This window comes from Nansenia antarctica, assembly GCF_963989245.1.
Source record: "Nansenia antarctica genome assembly, chromosome: 7".
NCBI classification, from domain to species: domain Eukaryota; kingdom Metazoa; phylum Chordata; class Actinopteri; order Argentiniformes; family Microstomatidae; genus Nansenia; species Nansenia antarctica.
The window spans coordinates 36964485-36983630 of record NC_137677.1 but is presented as its reverse complement, the minus strand read 5'-3'; the positions used below and the strand labels follow the sequence as shown (position 1 = coordinate 36983630).

General features: G+C 43.3%; 1 pseudogene across 1 annotated transcript; it reads right to left on the bottom strand.

The window, feature by feature from the left end:
* Nucleotides 1-1206: 1206 nt before the first annotated feature.
* Nucleotides 1207-13894, bottom strand: LOC308162932 (myosin-4-like; annotated as a pseudogene). Its single transcript has 32 exons — nt 13688-13894; nt 13273-13416; nt 12893-13049; nt 12746-12773; nt 12411-12525; nt 11995-12087; nt 11856-11919; nt 11668-11766; nt 11070-11173; nt 10689-10827; nt 10407-10525; nt 9162-9311; nt 8892-9062; nt 7949-8252; nt 7468-7532; nt 7270-7357; nt 7036-7153; nt 6681-6804; nt 6458-6594; nt 6096-6351; nt 5606-5848; nt 5250-5426; nt 4802-4947; nt 4483-4573; nt 3712-4101; nt 3441-3567; nt 3002-3120; nt 2552-2748; nt 2257-2440; nt 1909-2074; nt 1652-1776; nt 1207-1399 (listed from the first exon to the last, which is right to left on the bottom strand). The product of its transcript is annotated as a myosin-4-like (transcript).
* Between the last annotated feature and the right edge of the window lie 5252 nt (nt 13895-19146).

Here is a 19146-nt window from a genome sequence, read left to right as displayed (position 1 = left end):
GTGTCCTGCTCCTTCTTCAGCTCCTCTGCCATCATGGCCGCCTGAAATGGTAGAGTGTCGATTCATTTAATTCATCCACAATGTGGCACAGATAATGTGCTCAGTCCAACTACAATTGTCCTTTGGTGTAGAGGTCTTTACGGGTTCAAAATGTGAGGGGTTCTTCCTGCTCCAACTCTATCTCGCATTCAATTGCTCGCACGCTCTGTGCAATTGCTTTGTCTGATGGTGCACTTGGCCAGAGGTGCGTACTAGACTATAGAGCAGGTTTAGATGAGTTGGGATTGATGGTGACAACTGTATCGCTATCATGATCAGAGCCGGTAAATAAGCTGTACTGTTATCTAACCGGGTTTCTTGGATCTATGAAGACCTCTATCTTGGGTACAAATACAGTTTATTGAGTTATATTGTTTTGAATATGGGGACTTACATCAGTGATGGCCTTCTTTGCCTTCTCCTCTGCGTTTCTGGCCTCCTGCACTGTGTCGTCCACCTCTCCCTGCACCTGAACCAGGTCAGTCTCCAGCTTCTTCTTAGAGTTCAGAAGGCTAGTGTTCTGTATGAGGAAACCCAATGATTAGTTGAATAAGAAAACACACAAAAGTCACACTGTGGGTAAGATGAGACTGCCTAGGAATCACCCGTACCTGGGAGTTAAGCAGTCCCAGGCGTTCGCTGGCATCCACCAGCTCCGTCTCGGCCACTTTGCGGCCTCTCTCTGTCTGCTCCAGGGCAACCCTGAGCTCCTCAATCTCAGCCACCATCAGACCGTTCCTGCGCTCCACCATCGCTGCCTGCTCCTTCAGATCTTCTGCTGCGCGAACAGCATCATCAAGGTGCAATTGGGCATCCTGGGAACAAACACAGAGTATTAAAACGTGTTGTTGTAGGACAATAGGATGGGTAAGGGATGCTTTCTTTGTGTTCCCTGAAACCCCTTCAATTACTTTAAACATCAGTTCACTTTATTCCTGTGTTCTATGGTATTGGCAAATAGACGAATACCTATCTCCATTTTCACGAGACTTGCAATGTTGCTCCTTTTTTTATTTTCAAGAATTTATTTTTATTTTGGGATTTATTTTACCTTGAGCTGTCCCTGGACGTTCCTCAGCTGTTTCTGGGCCTCGGCTGCCTGCCTGTTGGCGTGGCTCAGCTGGACCTCCATCTCGTTCAGGTCTCCCTCCATCTTCTTCTTCACCCTCAGGGCGTCGTTCCTGCTCCTCACCTCTGAGTCCAGGGTGCTCTGCATGGAGTCCACCACCCTTTGGCTGTTCCTCTTGATCTGCTCCATCTCCTCATCCTTCTCTGCCAGCTTCCTGTCCACCTCACCCTTGATCTGGTTCAGCTCCAGCTGCACACGCAGAATCTTGGACTCCTCGTGCTCCAGTGTACCCTGAACAAAACAAGTATTCACACTTTGTTTGTGGGGGGGAGTTATGGACTGCCACTCATGGACTAAGGGTTGCTCTGGTTAGGGGCCTGCCAGTGTATGTGATTCAAATGTGGGAATACATATAGGTATAGGAGGAGCAGGTCTTACTTAAACCACATATTTGATCTAAATGAGACTAACGTGGACAGGAAAGGTTAAATAAAAGGAGGAGTATTGCTCCAATGAACAGGATTAAACAGCATTAGTTTCTACCTCAGCCTCCTCCAAGGCTGTCTGGATCTCAGACTTCTCTGTCTCCACAGTCTTCTTGGCCTTCTCCAGCTCATGGATGCTCTTGCCAGTCTCCCCGATCTGCTCAGTCAGGTCAGAGATCTCCTCTGCAAACATAAACACAGAAGTCATTCAGAACAGGGAGATTTTCTTTGTATTATATTGTGATAAGAAAATGTGGCTTGATCAAATTAGACACCCCTTCGCAAGCCAAATACAACTGCTGCTGTTGGACTCACGTTGCAGGTTCTTGTTCTCTCTCTTCAGAGTCTCCAGCTGATCCAAAGCCTCCTCATAGGAGTTCTTCATTTTGAAGATCTCCGTGCTCAGAGAACGAGCCTCCTTCTGAGCTCCTTCCAGCTCTGCCTGGCCCTCCTCGAACTTCTGCTTCCACTCTGCCAAGACCTAGAGAAATCCATGTGATTCATGTGATCCATGTAATATTTTGCCATTTTCTGTCCATTATTGTATTGAGGGCTTGGGGCTTTTGTAATAAGAAATATGATGTAACAATACACCCATTTTATCAATTAAATTTAGGCCAATATGACGCTAGCACGGAATATATTTATTTTGTTATTTCACACCTTGTCAAAGTTCCTCTGCTTCTTGTCGAGGTTGGCAGCAAGAGCATTGGCTCTCTCCACGTCAATCATGAGGTCCTCCACCTCTCCCTGCAGCCTCTGCTTGGTCTTCTCCAGAGAGGCACACTTTGAGTTGGTCGCCTCGATGGTCTCCTCTGCCTCCTGCAGACGCTGGGCCAGCTTCTTCCTGTTCGACAGATGAAGGATTTTAAATCTTCATGTCTGAGCGATTGTGTCAGAGAATGTCTGCACATCTGGCTCTTGAGGTAAATGGTACAATATATTGTGTGTGACTCACTTGGCCTCCTCCAGCTCCTCAGTGCGCTGGACGGCATCAGTCTCGTACTTGGTCCTCCACTGAGCCACCTCACTGTTGGCCTTGGACATGCCGCGTTGCAGCTCTGCCTTGGCCTCCTGCTCCTCCTCAAACTGCTCCCTCAGGAGGTCACAGTCATGGCGGGCAGACTGGACACCGTGGGCCAGTGCGTTCTTAGCCTAGGGAGAGAAATAGAAGAGGCGACAGGGATAAAGAGAAGGAGAGAGAAGGACACAGAGAGAGAGAAGGACAGAGAGAGAGAAGGAGAAAGAGAGAAGGAGAGAGAGAGAAGGAGAGAGAGAGAAGGAGAGAGAGAGAAGGAGAGAGAGAAAAGGACAGAGAGAGAGAAGGACAGAGAGAGAATGTGTAAAAGCGTCAGTGAAGCTGTAGTCAAAATGTTGTGGTTGGTGGAGTCTACTTTGAGTCCCTTACCTTGACCTCCTCCTCAACAAGTCTCTTCAGCTCCTCAAGCTGCTGGACGAAGGCCTGTTTGCCTCTGGTCAGCTGGGACACCAGGGCCTCCTTCTCCTCAAGCTGGCGACCAAACTCACCTGTGGGGAACAGAGCATCTGGTTAATAGGGTATCTGTTCGCTGATGGCCAAGTTTTAATGGTTAATGTTCATTGTTGTTGGTGGAGTAAGTTGTGTTGTAATGGACAAAAAGTAATCCTGCCAATACTTGCTATTCTAATTTGTATGTCAAGTTCGATTTATTCTAAGTGTTACTCCCAACTCTATTTCGTTATATAGTACTCTGCGATGACAATAAAGTTTAATCTAATCTAATCTAATCTACTGGTTAAGGGTATGGTATGGCGTGTGTAAGATGGTCCTAGATCAACTTCAACAGTATCTGGAGTATAATTTTTACCGTTCTCAGTCAGGAGTCTTGCCCTCTGTCCGCTCATGTCATTGACCTGGCGCACATTCTCATCATTCTTAGTCTTGATCTCGCTCAGCTGATCCTCAAGAGTACGGCACATCTTCTCCAGATTGCCCTGGTAGAGAAACATAAACCGTTATTACTTTACATGATTATCTTGTGCCAAGCACTGAGTGCCAGGCTTTGGACTTTGTACTTTGTGCTTTTTCACGTTTATTAGAATTGACCCCCAGAAACGCTGATCCATACAAACACTGACCTTAGACTTGGCGACGGCCTCCATGTTGCTGGAGAGGTCATCAATCTCCATCTTGTACTCGCTCTTCTCCTTCTCCAGCTTCTGCTTGACGCGCTGCAGGTTGTCGATCTGCTCGCCAAGCTCTGCCACGCTGTCCGCCTGCTTCTTCCTCAGAGCGGAAGCGGTGGACTCGTGCTGCAGGGTGGACTCCTCTAGGTCGCGTCTCAGTTTCTGGAACTCGGCCTCGCGCTTCTTGTTCATCTCTATCTGAGAAGCGGTAGCACCTCCGGCCTCCTCCAGCCTCTCGCTGATCTCCTCAAGTTCCCTGGAGAGATCGGCCCTCTGCTTCTCCACCTTAGCCCTGGCAGCGCGTTCAGCCTCGATCTCCTCCTCCAGCTCCTCAATACGGGCCTACAATGGGGAGACACAAACAGAGAGCTGAAATCAACAACACAGTCAAAACAAAGGATACACAAATGATTATTTTATTATTAAGATGTGTTTATCCAAAGCAGCTTACAGTTAACATACGGAACGGAGTCTATGGTGTTTAAGCATCATGCTTGAACTAACTGAACCATTGAAAACCAGGACTGTGCTAACACGAGGATAAATTGATCACTGTTTCTGATAGCAATCCTGACCATGGTAACTGTAGTGTTAATGGTAACCATGGTAACTGTAGTGTTAATGGTAGGCATGGTAACTGTAGTGTTAATGGTAGGCATGGTAACTGTAGTGGTGTTAGACACTGTACAGCCAACTGAGCCGTCTGACGGTCCTGTTCGGTACCTGGAGTTCCTTGATCTTCTTCTGGTTCTGAGCTCCCAGTGACTGTTCATCCTCAATCTTGGCGAGGAGCTGGGCGGTCTCGAAGTCCTTCCTGAAGAACACAAACACATTGATTGCAGTTTGGAAGTGGAAGTGGTTCATAGCATTCACTTTGGTTTACAGAAAGACATCTGTCCAGATTTGTGTATTTTCGACTTCAATAGAAACATGTTTTTGTTCGTTCAAACACAATGCTGGTTCTGACTATTGCAACAATGTAAAGAAAAATAATGTTCAATGTATATCAAATCCAACTTTGTGGTCATTTGTTTGTGTTTACTTCTTGATCTTCTCATCAGCCTGCTGCTTGTCATTCTCCAGGTCCATTACGGACTCCTGGGCCAGTTTCAGATCACCCTCCAGCTTTCTCTTGGCTCTCTCTAGGTCCATACGGAGCTTCTTCTCTTGCTCCAGAGAACCCTCAAGCTAGACGAGAAACACACATATTTGTCATCAAAATCTAAATAATGAACAACAATGATAAAGTACACTAGATGAATAAAGTAAAGCCTTTTAGAGCATAAACTGGGGTGCAGGTTCATGATGATTGCCTCAAACTAAACGAGCAACCTTAGCTTTCATACTATAATAGCCATCTAATAATGCTTAGCTTGTATGTGACTGTTTCATGTTCTTGTGAGTTTTAACTTATGGAAGACAATGAGCTTTACTCTTTCATTACAATCTTGGTTGACACTAGCACAGCTTTGTGTTCATTGGCCACTCACATCGTCCACTTGCTGTTCCAGCTTGGTCTTAGCCTTGGTCAGAGTGTTGACTTTGTCCTCCTCTGCCTGCAGGTCGTCCAGTGTCTGCTGGTGGGCCTCTTGCAGGGCTTTCTTCTCCTTGCTGAGCTTTGCAACAGCCTCATCCTGAGATGCCATTTCCTCAGTCAGGTTTTTAACCTGAACACAGCCACAACAGAGTCGCTTGTCACTTCACCTCACAAAGGGAAACAGTTTATATTGAATATACTGTCACTTGTAAATCATGTTCTCTCTTTCCAGGACCAACACAACACAGATTAATTGATTGTTTGACATTGACAGTTTGATCAGAGTGTAGTTTGTATGTGATATGAGACCTTGTTTTCAGTGGCGTGTTTCTCCTTCTCCACTTTGGCCAGAGTTAGCTCCAGGTCATCAATGTCTTTCTTCAACTCAGAACACTCATCCTCCAGCTTCCTCTTCTTGGCTGTCAACTCAGCATTGATCTCCTCTTCATCTTCCAGCCTCTCGGTCGTCTCTTTGAGTTTGGCCTCCTGCTGGATCTTGCTCTTGATGAGCCCCTCGCACCTCTCCTCAGCATCGTTCAGACAGTCTCCTTCCTGGTTTCGGGAGGGAAGAAAAAGTCAATGTGTCTCAATGTGTATTCAAATATAAACTGATTCTAGTCCAAGGGCACACAGTAAATCAATACAAATCTATGACAAATGCAAACTTAGGGACAAATGGTTGTGTGAGAGAGAGAGAGAGAGAGAGAGAGAGAGAGAGAGAGAGAGAGAGAGAGAGAGAGAGAGAGAGAGAGAGAGAGAGAGAATGTGTGTGTGTGTCCTTGTGAGCCCGGTCACTCACAGATGCAACTTGGAGGGCAAGGTCATTCTTCTCTTGCAGGAGTGATACCATCTTCTCCTCCAGGTCCTTCTTCCGGGCCTCTGCCTTAACCAGATTAGCTTTGCATTTCTCATAGTCTTCCTTCATGTTGGCCAGCTCCTTCTCTGTCTCAGCGCTCTGCAGCAGAGGCTTGATCTTGTAGTAGACCTTCATCCATGGCCAATGTTTGACATTCATGAATGAGCGGACGTTGTACTGGATGGTGAAGATGGACTCTCTGGTTGACAAGAGGAAGGCAATTGTCGCATAGTGAGTTTTATGCTTTTGAAAGGCACATTTATATTTAAAAGATTTTGCTAAAGAGATTATCCTCCATCCCATACCTCCTCTCCATCATCTTCACGAACTCCCTCCTCATCAGGTATGCGCGGCAGAGAGCCTGAGTCATGGTAACCAGACTTGCCAACTTCTCATCTCGCATCTCCTCCAAGACACCCAGAAGACCAGCTTTGAAGAACACCTGAGCACAGATAAACAGGCATGTCCAAAGGAGGAGTTACACATTGTAACATATAGAAAAATTGTTATGTGGCAACATCTCCTGACCTTGGTGTGTCCAAACTTGTACTCATCGTGAGGAATATCAATGGACCCGAGCAGCTTCTCAGAAGCCTTCTTGTTGTCCATGAACTGACCCTCAGGGATGACACCGGCATTCAGTACTTTGTACCTGTATGGGGAGAATTGTTAAATATGTTACTGCTGTTGCTTGGGACTACAGATGGAAATCAGCCATGGAGGCTAAAGTTGCTCCATGTACTGCTGTTAATTAATGGGGACTGACACGAAACTATGAAGTAATAAACTAAACTAAAGTAATTCTGTCATGGAAGGGCACTATTGTGTGTGTGTGTGTGTGTGTGTGTGTGTGTGTGTGTGTGTGTGTGTGTGTGTGTTCTACCTCTGCTTGAAGTCAGCATAGAGGATTCTGCTGGGGAAGCCCTTCCTGCAGATCCTGATACCTTCCAGTACACCGTTACACCTCAGCTGGTGGATAACCAGGAAGTTCTCCATCAGACCTGGAAAACAAAAATGCATCTTAACCCTTAAATAAACCTGTACAGTAATGTAAGGATAGTAATGATTAGTAGTTTAATCATGGGCTTAATCTGTCGTATGTCTCTCTGTGTCGTACCTGGAGTCTTTGACTCGTTGGGGATGAGGCAGCGCACAAAGTGAGGGTGGGTGCTCCTCAGGTTGGTCATCAGCTTTTGCAAGTTCTCCTGTGAGGGGTTACAAAACATAGTGCTCTCACAAAAAATGCACACTTAATTCACACTTTTGAAGAGATAGTACTTTTCAACAGACACTGGCAGGCAGGAGGAAAGCTCACCCTGAACTGGGAGGACACAGTCTGCATGGAACCTCCCTTCTTCTTGCCTCCCTTCTTTGTAGTGTCTTTTTCAAAGAGTAAAACAAAGTGTTATAAATCTCTGATCAACTCCCTTCAATGTTTGTTCATTAAAGTAGAAATGGCGCTGGCCACGGAATAGTAAAACATTTCAGCTGTATAGCCAAATAGTCAGGGTCAGGTTAGGGTCAGGGTTAGGGTCAGAGTCAGGTTTAAGGTTAGGGTCAGAGTCAGGGTTAGGGTTAGGGTCAGGGTTAGGGTCAGAGTCAGGGTTAGGGTTAGGGTCAGGGTCAGGGTCAGGGTCAGGCTTAAGGTCAGGATCAGGTTAGGGTTTGACTCAGGTTTACAGCCCATATGTACATTGAGTTGTGGGTAATTTCATGGCTAAAATCATGTTGTGTCTGCCCGGCTTAATGCTAATTATCGTGCTAATGCTTAGTTATTAACATGATGCAAATGTTACCTTCAGCTGCAGCAGCAGGATAAAGGAGGGGCAGCAGTTTGACTGAGGACTTCTGGTACAGCTGGATCACAGAGTCGTTCAGGGGATCCTTGTTCTTGTCCAGCCAGCCAGTGATGTTGTAGTCCACAATGCCAGCGTAGTGCACCAGGGAGAAGTGGGCCTCAGCCTTGCCCTTGGCGGGCTTGGGCTTCTCAAACGCCTTGGTTTTGCCAAGATGTGTGTTGTTCAGCTTGTCCTTGAAGGTGGTGTCTGAAGCCTTGGGGAACATGCACTCCTCCTCTAGGATGGAGAAGATGCCCAATGGCTGTGCAGAAAGAGATTTGAATTAAATTAGTAAGTTGGTATTTACACTATTTTCATGTTTATAACTTCAACAGTCACTGTTATAAGTTGATAGCCATGTGGTGGAAGCATATGAACCCTTTAAACACATTGTTTTCTATATGCAACATCTGGTGTTAAACACTTGGTTAAAGGTGTGTATCAGACTAATGTACAAAAGTAAAGTACTGTATTTAACGAGAGTTCCTAATAAAGACACCTTCTGGTGGCTGATTGTCATAATTACACCAGCGTAAGTTCTCTGGAAAAACTGTCTATAAACAACGGAAATTCTGCTCTTATAGAATTGTCTCACACGTGGTCAAAGGGTGAGTTTCTGAAATTATACATAGTCTGAAAATTCCTACTTGAAATGTTAATGTTGAGTAAATGTTGGGATGCAACATCAGCCGTTAATGAGTGTAATCAGACCTTTATGCTTTTATGGCTCAAAAAAGCTGAATGAAAACATGCATTCAGACTGGATCTCTTTATCACACATATGAGTTATAACTGACTATATATATAAAATAATAATAAAATAAAACATTTATTCATAATAATAACAATAATAACAATAACAACAATAATAATAATAATAATAATAATAATTGCTGCTTACCTTCTCAATAAGCTCAATGCAGGCAGCCAAGTCCATGCCGAAGTCAATGAACGCCCAGACGATTCCCTCCTTCTTGTACTCCTCTTGCTCCAGGACGAACATAGTGTGGTTGAAGAACTGTTGCAGTTTCTCATTGGTGAAGTTAATACACAGCTGCTCCATGCTGTTGTACTGTTGATGGAATTTGAGAATAAAGGAATATTTTCATCATACATGGCTGTTAATCTTTCAGAATAACAACATGTTTTCTTGTTTTGACAACATACTCACATCAAAGATCTCAAAACCAGCAATGTCGAGCACACCGATGTAGAACTGCCTTGCATTCTTGGTGTCCAACTGTTCATTGATACGGATGACCATCCACAAGAACATCCTCTCGTAGAGGGACTTAGCCAGAGCCATAACAGAATTGTTGACCTGGAAAAAAAATACTTCTAGTTAATAACTGAGATATTGACCATGTGTAGGCCAGGTGATGCAGGTGGAGGGTCGTTTTTAGGGTTTAAGGATTAGGGCACTGAATCAGAGAAACTATATACAAGTATTGTGACTGCATGAACTTGGAGAGAGGGAGGGGCGCTGTGTGTTTGTCTTTCTTTTTCTGTGTTGATGTTTCTGTTGGACTTCATTGATATTGGTATTGACTGATTTGGGCATTTGTGTTTTATGACGTCTCAACATTGTTGAACCTCTGGGTGGCACCTACACGCAAGCACTATAAAACCAAGGGCCCTATTATGCACTTCTTAACTTGCCGTCTTAAGTCTTAATTAAGACGCACCGCCAGGTTAAGACCTACCGCCACCCTTATTATGCGCTTCATACGCGCTACTGCTATTATGCAGGTGTCCCTAGGCGCCCACACATAAGACATAAGACTCCCGTGCATATATTACTCATTGTGGGAGTGTTCATATGTTAATGAAGTGCGTTAGGCGCCCCTGCTATTATGCGATCTGAGTTTGCGCCTAGCGCTAAGAAGTGGTTTGAAAAGTTCTTAGGCGCTAGACTTCATGCACGTTTTCAAACACGGCCGCTGCTACTTCTTCCTACGCCTGTTTCACCACCTCGGCTCGGGGAGGATTTCGCGCCGTTCCAAAGATTGCGAACTGACGAGCCTTGACCTCATGCACAAGCTTGTTACTTTCTTCTGCAGAGAAGCGCGCTGACCTCCTTCTTAGGACTTCCATAATAGCATAGCGCTAATGACTTAACGCAGACGGTTCTTAAAGGGAATGGCACCTGGCACGCTGATTGGGTTGATTGAGAAGACGCCCAAAACACACCCATGACTAATTTCTGGGCTTAGCGCCGGGTTTTAGGCGCCCACTACCGCACGCATAATAGCAAAGTGGCCTTGACCACGCCTCCACGTCTTAAGTTTAGATCTACCGCCTCGTCTTATTGCTTAAGACTTATGAAGTGCAAAATAGGGCCCCAAATGTTTTTCAAGATTGTTCACAATATGGCAAAAAAAATATAGATGGTATGATAATAATATGTATGCCCTACCTGAGGCACTGTCTGTCCCTTGGTCACATACTCATTGCCGACCTTCACTCTGGGGTAGCACAGAGCTTTGAGCATGTCGGCTGAGTTCAGGCCCAGGAGGTAGGAGATTTTATCAGCCACTGGAAAGAGAAGGAGCAACAGACTCAAGGACAGAGCCATACAAGACTGCTTGTGTCTTATTCTGTCAACAAGTCCTAGTTTTATTCTGATGTTTCATGATTGATTTGGGCATTTGTGCTAAATGTTGTTTTGTTCATGTTTGGGGCCGGAGGTGGAACTCACCCTCTTGGCCGTCTGGCTCGGCCTGCTCCTCACGCTGCTTCTGCTTGAAGTGCATGTTGCCATGTTGCATGACAGCACCTGTCAGCTTGTAGATGTACGCTTTCTCATCATTGTTGAATCCCAGGACGTCAATGGCGTCCTGAAAGACAGAGATTTCATGTTAGCGAGGACAGAAAACAGTGAGGAATTGAAGATAAACTCACACTGTCAGAATGGATGGAAATGTCAGACTTCTCTATTCCTCTAGTAGACTAGCAGCACAATAGGATTTTGACAATGTTATATAGAGTGCTCTTGTGGATGCCCCTATAAGAGGAGGCATAAACACTGGGTACACCAAAAGAAACATTGATACAAAGAAAAACCCTTTGTGTGACTCACATCTGTGGCGTCCAGCTCGACCTTGTCGTCGATACTGGCCACAGTGATATGCCCCTGGCTGATCATGGGGAAATCATAGGGGTTGGTGGTGATGAGGCACATTTCTGTGGAGAACAGAGAACAAAGTTGTTTATTAAATCAAATACATGATGTGCTCAACCAAGCACATTACTCAACCAAAGCCCAATTCTTATGCCTCTTATACCTAGATCTAGGGTTCTATATCTCTACCTAGATATCTCTTATACCTAGATCTAGGGTTCTATATCTCTTCTCTACCTATATATCTCTTATACCTAGATATCTCTATCTCTACCTACACATCTCTTATACCTAGATCTAGGGTTCTATATCTCTATCTCTACCTACATATCTCTTATACCTAGATCTAGGGTTCTATATCTCTATCTCTACCTACATATCACTTATACCTAGATATCTATATCTCTATCTCTACCTAGATATCTCTTATACCTAGATATCTATATCTCTATCTCTACCTAGATATCTCTGACTCTACTTAGTGCCGCAGCTACTATATGAGTAATTCACTTTCACAGCAGGGAGGTAGTTTTCCCTGCTCTCTGCTTTGACGTACCAACGATCTCAGGTTTGTGGTTGGTCATCATCTGGTAGAAGATGTGGTAACCCCTCTCATCAGGAAGCTGGAAGGACACCCTGGACTTCTCCAGCAGATCTGATAGAGAGAACAGGAGAGAAACGTGTAAAGTATTGCAAAACCTTTTTTGTAGAGTAAGTATGGAGAAATGACTAATACCAACTTACAGGTCTCAATGTCAGCACTAGCCAGTTTGCCGGACGTAGCGAAGTGAATCCTGATGAATTTACCCTAAGGTAGAACAAGGCGGTTAGAAAACATTCAACAAAAAAACTACAACTGCCAAAGTGTTTTCCTCATACTTACAAAGCGAGACGAGTTGTCGTTCCTCACAGTCTTGGCATTACCGTAAGCCTCCAGCAGGGGGTTAGCTGCAATGATCTGATCCTCAAGAGACCCCTGAATGAGACAAAGTTGCTAAAGCGTTAGTAACTGAAAATCTCTCATATTTCATGTCTCTTTCAGCAACATCTGTTCCTTTTAGCTGAGAAGGTGGCTATAGTGAGGTACAGACCTCATGAACAATCCTTTAATGAAATGTGATTGGCTCCCAGTCTAATGCCCATGGTTCCACCCAGCTGTCTCTGAGCCTACTGGCTCCCAACAGCACATATACCCACCCCAAACCCTCTGTCAAACTAGAAGAAATTAGAGAAAAGTTGATGTGTTTTGAATCATTCACCTCAACTTACTCTAAATGGTGACACACAAGCACAACTTACCTTGATTTTACCAGAGCTCCCAGATGATTCTCCCTTTCCTCCTGCCACAGCAATGGTGGCAAAGTACTGGATGACACGCTTGGTGTTGACAGTCTTTCCAGCACCGGATTCTCCACTGGTTAATACACAGAAAGTTTAGGGTTAGGATCATATCAGCATTCATTAAGCAAGAAAATAAAATGACATTGCTATAACTTTTACGTTAACGTAAAACGTTTTATAACCAAATCAATGTTCTCAAATATTCTCACTCTGTTACTCAATATTGACTTCATAATACCTAACATACATAAAGGAACACTTTTTGAAAAGTAACATGTTAGTGAACAACTTACGTAATCAGGACGGACTGATTCTCTCTATCTGCAAGCAAAGAAACACATTGTTCAGACTCATCCCCTGGATTTTGGTACATTATTGCATTCAAGGCATCATCATAAAGTCGCACATCTAACTATCCATCCATCCATGAGAGCTCGTACCAGTCATCATGAACTGAAAGGCGTTGTCAGAGACAGAGAAGATATGGGGTGGAGCCTCCATACGCTTCTTCCCTCTGTAGGCGTCAACAACTGACTGGTCGTACACGGGGAGCCACTTGTAGGGGTTCACCGTGGCGCAGAAGAGACCAGAGTAGGTCTGGATAAAGTGGATAAAATATGTGAATTAGACAAGTCAGATTAGCTGGAATGTGGACGTTTAGGTATCGTTGAACATACTGATATGCTGTATGATGATGTTCTCTGCGTTTGCTAATGTGTGCTAGGTTTCTGGTGTTCACTGATGTGTATGTATCTCTTATGGGTTAGAGTTAGGGTTAGGTTTAGGTTTCTGTGTTCACTGATGTGTATGTATCTCTTACGTAGATCATCCATGCTGCGTAACGCTCTTTGAGGTTATACAGCACAGAGGCTTCATTCAGGTAGGTCATCATGGCCATGTCCTCTATCTTGTCATACTTTGGGGGGTTCAATTGCAGGATGTCATCTTCTTTGAAGTCTTTAGTCTGAAACACAGTGGGAAATCTAGATTACACTCAAATCAACTGCACTGATACCTTTTTACTGATGAAATGTTGGTACAAGGGCAATTGAATCACAGTACCAGTGCTTTACGATCCTCCACACTACTTGAATATTATAATTTTTTATTTTGATCAATAACATTTTTGTTAACTATGTGTGTTGAAAGGTTCAACCTGCTCAAGGAAGCAGCAGTTTGGCTAAAGGTTATATAGATTATAGGTTAAAAGTGTATAGGTTATGTGAAAGGCTTACCTCCTGACTGACTGTGAGTTTCACACTGATTTTTGCACCATCCCTGGCCACAACTGTACCCTTGAGGTACAACTCCACCTTGTCAGTCACATAGCAGGCGTTCTTAGCATCAAAGGGTGCGCTCTGAGCTTCGATCCTCTCCCTCTCTGGCTTACGAAGGTAAATGGCAGCTGCGCCATAAATGGCCATCTCCGCGTCCGTACTCATGGTGGCGGCTCACTAGGAAAGATTAAACAACAAACATGTTTGAGTCTTACTAACCCTCCCCAGTCAACAGAGTTAGAGGCAGTATATTTAACAGAATGTATTCTTAGAATGTAAACACTCAAATATCTCACCTTGTTTTCTCCACCCAGATGAAATCGTTTTCTTTGTGGTCCAAGCTATTACAGTCAGCTAGGAAGCAATCAAAGACAATACTATAATAAAATAAAGGGTGAATACTTGGTAACATATGTCAGGACCTACACCTCAGAAAGTAGAGGCCCATTCTGACCAGAAACAAGTTAGAAGATTGCACCATTAAAGGTCCAGTATGTATAGATGTGTAAAATAGTGAAAAGTGTCCATGATATGTCCATGATAAATAGAAGAGTGCTTAGCATTTTGTAATATCTGGTGTTGGGTTGGACACTGGCCTTCCTTGTGCGTATTTAACGTTTGGTTTGATTGGAAGGATATGCACGTGTATAGTAGATAGAAATAGAAAACAGCATATGCACATTTTCAGATGTTCAGTATGGCCGACATGCAAAACTACATGCTGGACCTTTACATTTTCACTTCAATGTCCTGCTATATACATGCTATATACATGCCACTTTCTTACAAACTGTGTGAAGTCAAAATAATGTATCATCTGTCACAAGGTAATAAAGTAATGCCACTTCAATGTTGAATAGAATACATGAGTTGTTCCAGAGCTAATCATGTGAAGTCCTATGTGGCAGCAAACACAAACAGTCTCACAGAGACACAGAAATCATGTAAGGAGGTGGTGGGTCTTACCACAGAGGATGAATCTGCCTGTGGATGCTGTGGCCTCAGTCTCCTTATATCTGGTTCCAGAGTGCCAACCAAGCAGAAGTTAATTATGGACCACACTGCTGGAGGAGCTGGACTGGATGAGAGACTCAGCTGTTTAACTTTAGGCCCTTTTCTGATGTGATATTCATTTCTTTCTCCTCTCTTGCAAACTTGTTACTATTCCAGATCTTTCCACTGCTACTCCTCCTACAACTTTTAAGATAGAATCACCAATCCAAGTTTTCAACATGCAGAGATGTCTTATTGAAGATGCAATATTTATTATTATTATTAATTTTTAAATAATTGTTATACTTACTCCACTACTTACACTAAAGTATTAACATGGAGGTCTAATTATCAACATGGAGATTTATACAATTAAAAACATGACTTTGTTCTACCTCTTCTGCTCTTACATCTTTCAAAGTATTCGCCTCAATATTTACAATGTGGATATTACGAATCCTGATTAAAAAATACAATTAATGAAATGAAATGAAAAAATGAAAAGAAACTCTCTGATAACTATTATACTTTTTCTGTACCTCCCAAAACTCCCATCTGTTAACATGGTGGACATCCCATAATAATGTTTACATGTACAGCTGGGGCACTTCACAGTCCCTCATGAACTTGTCAATGCAACAGAACTGAGTCACTTTCAAGAGAGAAAAATCATATGGTGTTTATTGACCTTCATTATGGTCTGCTGTGCCAAAAACATTCTCTCAGTGAAGTGACTGATGGGCATTTAGGTTGGACCAATCACAGCATCCATATCTTGGATTACGGGACCAAACTGGACTTCATAGGGAGCTGAGGGTTACTCAACCAAGAGACAAACAAACTGGTGTCTATCTATTAGCCCTAGTGGTTCCCAATGGGGGTCCTTGGGTCTAGAAGGACAATATCAACAGTGTCAAAAGCTGTACAGAAATCAGGAACTGCAATGCCAGAAACAGAGCTCTGGCCTGAAGCAGCAATAAGTCCCCAGCTAGCAGGGAATGTTCCCACAACATTGGCTAACATTCCCTACAAGTTCTGCTAATGTTTTAAAGAAAACGTTTTCATCTAATGTTCAAAGAGCATTTTAAGGATGTTTACCATTTCAAATAATGTTCTTATAACGTTAAATGTTAACAAAGGAAGAACGTTTTACCTGCAATATTCCAAGGATGTTTTGGGGACATTGTTAAGGTAACAGATTATAGAATGTTCTTTTATAAAATGTTCCCACAATGTTACACGATAACAAAGGAAGAACATTCTCAAAGCAACATTCAGATAATGTTTTCAGGATGTTATTACAAATTCAAGTTTCAGACTTGCACCAATAACCGAGGAGGCTGAGGACGTGGCAGACCAATCAAACGACTCTGTTTAGATTTCAGACCAATCAAACGGTTCTGATTAGATTTCAGACCAATCAAACGACTCTGATTAGATTTCACGCCTGACTGAGATGTTCAGTCCACCTCCGTGGTCGGGCACAGGTAGACGGGTTTAGTTGAAGACAGCACAAGGGAACGGGACACTGTGGATTAAACGGTAAGGTTACAATTAGGGCTGCAACTAACGATTATTTTGGTAGTCGACTAATCTGTCGATTATTTTTTCGATTAGTCGCGATTAGTCGTGTGGCTTTTCGCTGCGCGTAAATGGCGACGCAGAAGCATAAATCCGGCTTAACTAGCTATCTAACCTAACGTTACGCCAAGCTACAGCTGCTCACAGAGCTAGTTGACTGGCTAGCTAGCATTGCTGGCTAGACTACAGACAGCTCACGTTAGTAGGCTACGCTTGGCGCTGTTTATCTTACAGACAGCTCGCTGGTGGACTCAACATAATTGAAATAGCATTCACTTATCAAGCATCATTCATGATCATCCACCATGACTACCTGGTATTTTAATAGCGACCACCCCTCACTTCATTTCATCTCGCGTTCTCCTGGCTTCAACATGGAAAACCCCTGCTACGTAACGTTACATACAAGCGCCTCTGTCTGTCACATGCGTGCCACAGGGCAAATAAATTAATAGCACAAACGCTCATAGCATGTACAGCCCTGTCCATGAGACGTTGTTTTCCAACATGTAACAGTAAAGCTAACATAAACATTACGACCCTAACAATATAACGTTAGCCAGTTGGCTAACAACGTTAGCTAAAACTTACCCAGCTGATTCTTGCATGGCTCCCGTTCAAAAAAAAAAAAAAAAAAACCCGTTTTTTAAAATATATTTTTTATGCGATTAGTCGACAACAACATTCCACGTCGACGAATTTTCGTAATCGGTTAGTCGTGACTAGTCGACTAATCGTTGCAGCCCTAGTTACAATAACTGTTTTTGATTGATTAACGTTACTTTGTATGGATAAATGTACTTTCTTGACCACAAACTAACCGTTAACGCGAATAACGTCGAGCGTGTGTGTTGTCAGAAATTGCTAGGAAGCTGGGCGCAAAAATTTACTTTTATCCACCGTCCAAATCGACAAATTGGTGAACGTTCAGATTTTACCAGCCACTCAATAGATTAACGTCATTGTTGTTGTTTTTTTGGCTGGTGCGTGAAGCAAATCTACCAGCCCAAAAGTTTGGGACAGGTTTGGGAGCTAGCTAGCACAATTACTAGCATTCTACTGATAATAATAATGAAATAATGTCTATTTTACATGGATATTACTTGGTTAATTCCAGTAATTACTGCATAATTAACGGCCTGTAATTTAAAGGGCTACCAAAAAGACTTCTGATTAATCAGAAACTATTCTGATTTTAAATACTATTTTTGTTATAATGCAGGTGGATAATACAGGTGGACCATACCATCCATGACTGAGGACAGTGATACAGGTGGACCATCTGTGACTGAGGACAGAGTTCAGAGTAAGGATGAGTCCAGGGATGATGTTTAAGAATGTGTCCAGGTGCAGCAGCAGCACTTGAGGGGAGCAGAAGCCCCACACTGTTCCAGGACTAAATCAAGCAATCAACACTTTGGGAATGCCTGTCTGTCATGAGGATATGTACTGTCAGAGATGTGATGAGAGGTTCTGACTTCCATGTTTTCAGTATGTACAGTATATGATGTTTTGCTTTTTTTTTTTTTTTTTTTATATATATGTTCTCAAATGAAGCTGTGGCTGCCTCTCCCTGTCTCACCTCTGTTGTTAATGTTAATAAATAATGATACATTATGTTGAAAGACTTGAATATTGATGTTATCAAACTTTTACATGTGTTAATACATTTAGCTAAAAACATTTTAAGAATGTTTGGGCATAATGTTTTAACATGGTTTTCAGTAAACATTTTAAGAAGGTTATAAGCAAACGTTTTTAGAATGGTTTTTAGAGCACGTTATCCTAAAACATTCTGGGAACAAACAAAAAACTTAAGCTGAAAATGTTTTGAGAACATAAGGTGTAATGTTCTAGCAATATTGTCAACTCACATTTTAAGGTTATCACACAACATTTAAAAAATGTTTTTAGAGAACATTATCCTAGAACATTCTGGGAACTTAAAGAAAACTTCCCGCTGAAAACATTACGAGAACATTCTAGGTAACATTCTTTGAACATTTGTAGAACAAAAAATTGCTAGCTGGGTCATCAACTACAGTCCTTTGACTAAAGCTACTTTGATGTTGGGGCCTAAAACCTGGCTGAAGGCTCTCATAATTACTAGTGAGCTGCTGGTCTACTACTTTCTCAAGTCTTAGTTGCGGCTGGGCGGCCGGGAGATGCAGAAGCCTCCTCTATCACCTGCAGACCAAAGGCCAATCGGAGCCAAGCAGTAGATGGAGGCTGCGCTCCGATGTCTCACCTCTGCTAACCCGGCCTCCTGGAGTTCCCAGCTGTCCTGGGTTGAGTATGCCTTGCTCTGTTCCCTTAGTTACCAGCCCCCCTTGTTCCCTGCGCATGGAGGAGGACATCATCGAGGACATCATGGAGTAAGACACATCATGGAGTAAGACATCATGGAGGAGGACATCATGGAGGAGGACATCATGGAGTAAGACATCATGGAGGACATCATGGAGGACATCATGGAGGACATCATGGAGGAGGACATCATGGAGGACATCATGGAGGAGGACATCATGGAGGACATCATGGAGGACATCATAGAGGACATCATGGAGTAAGACATCATGGAGGACATCATGGAGGACATCATGGAGGACATCATGGAGTAAGACATCATGGAGGAGGACATCATGGAGGACATCATGGAGTAAGACATCATGGAGGAGGACATAATGGAGGAGGACATCATGGAGTAAGACATCATGGAGGACATCATGGAGGAGGACATCATGGAGGACATCATGGAGGACATCATGGAGGAGGACATCATACTTCCCAAGGCAGAAGGCTTTTAGCTCATCTTTAAGCCAATCTGCCTGTCAAAGTGGCAT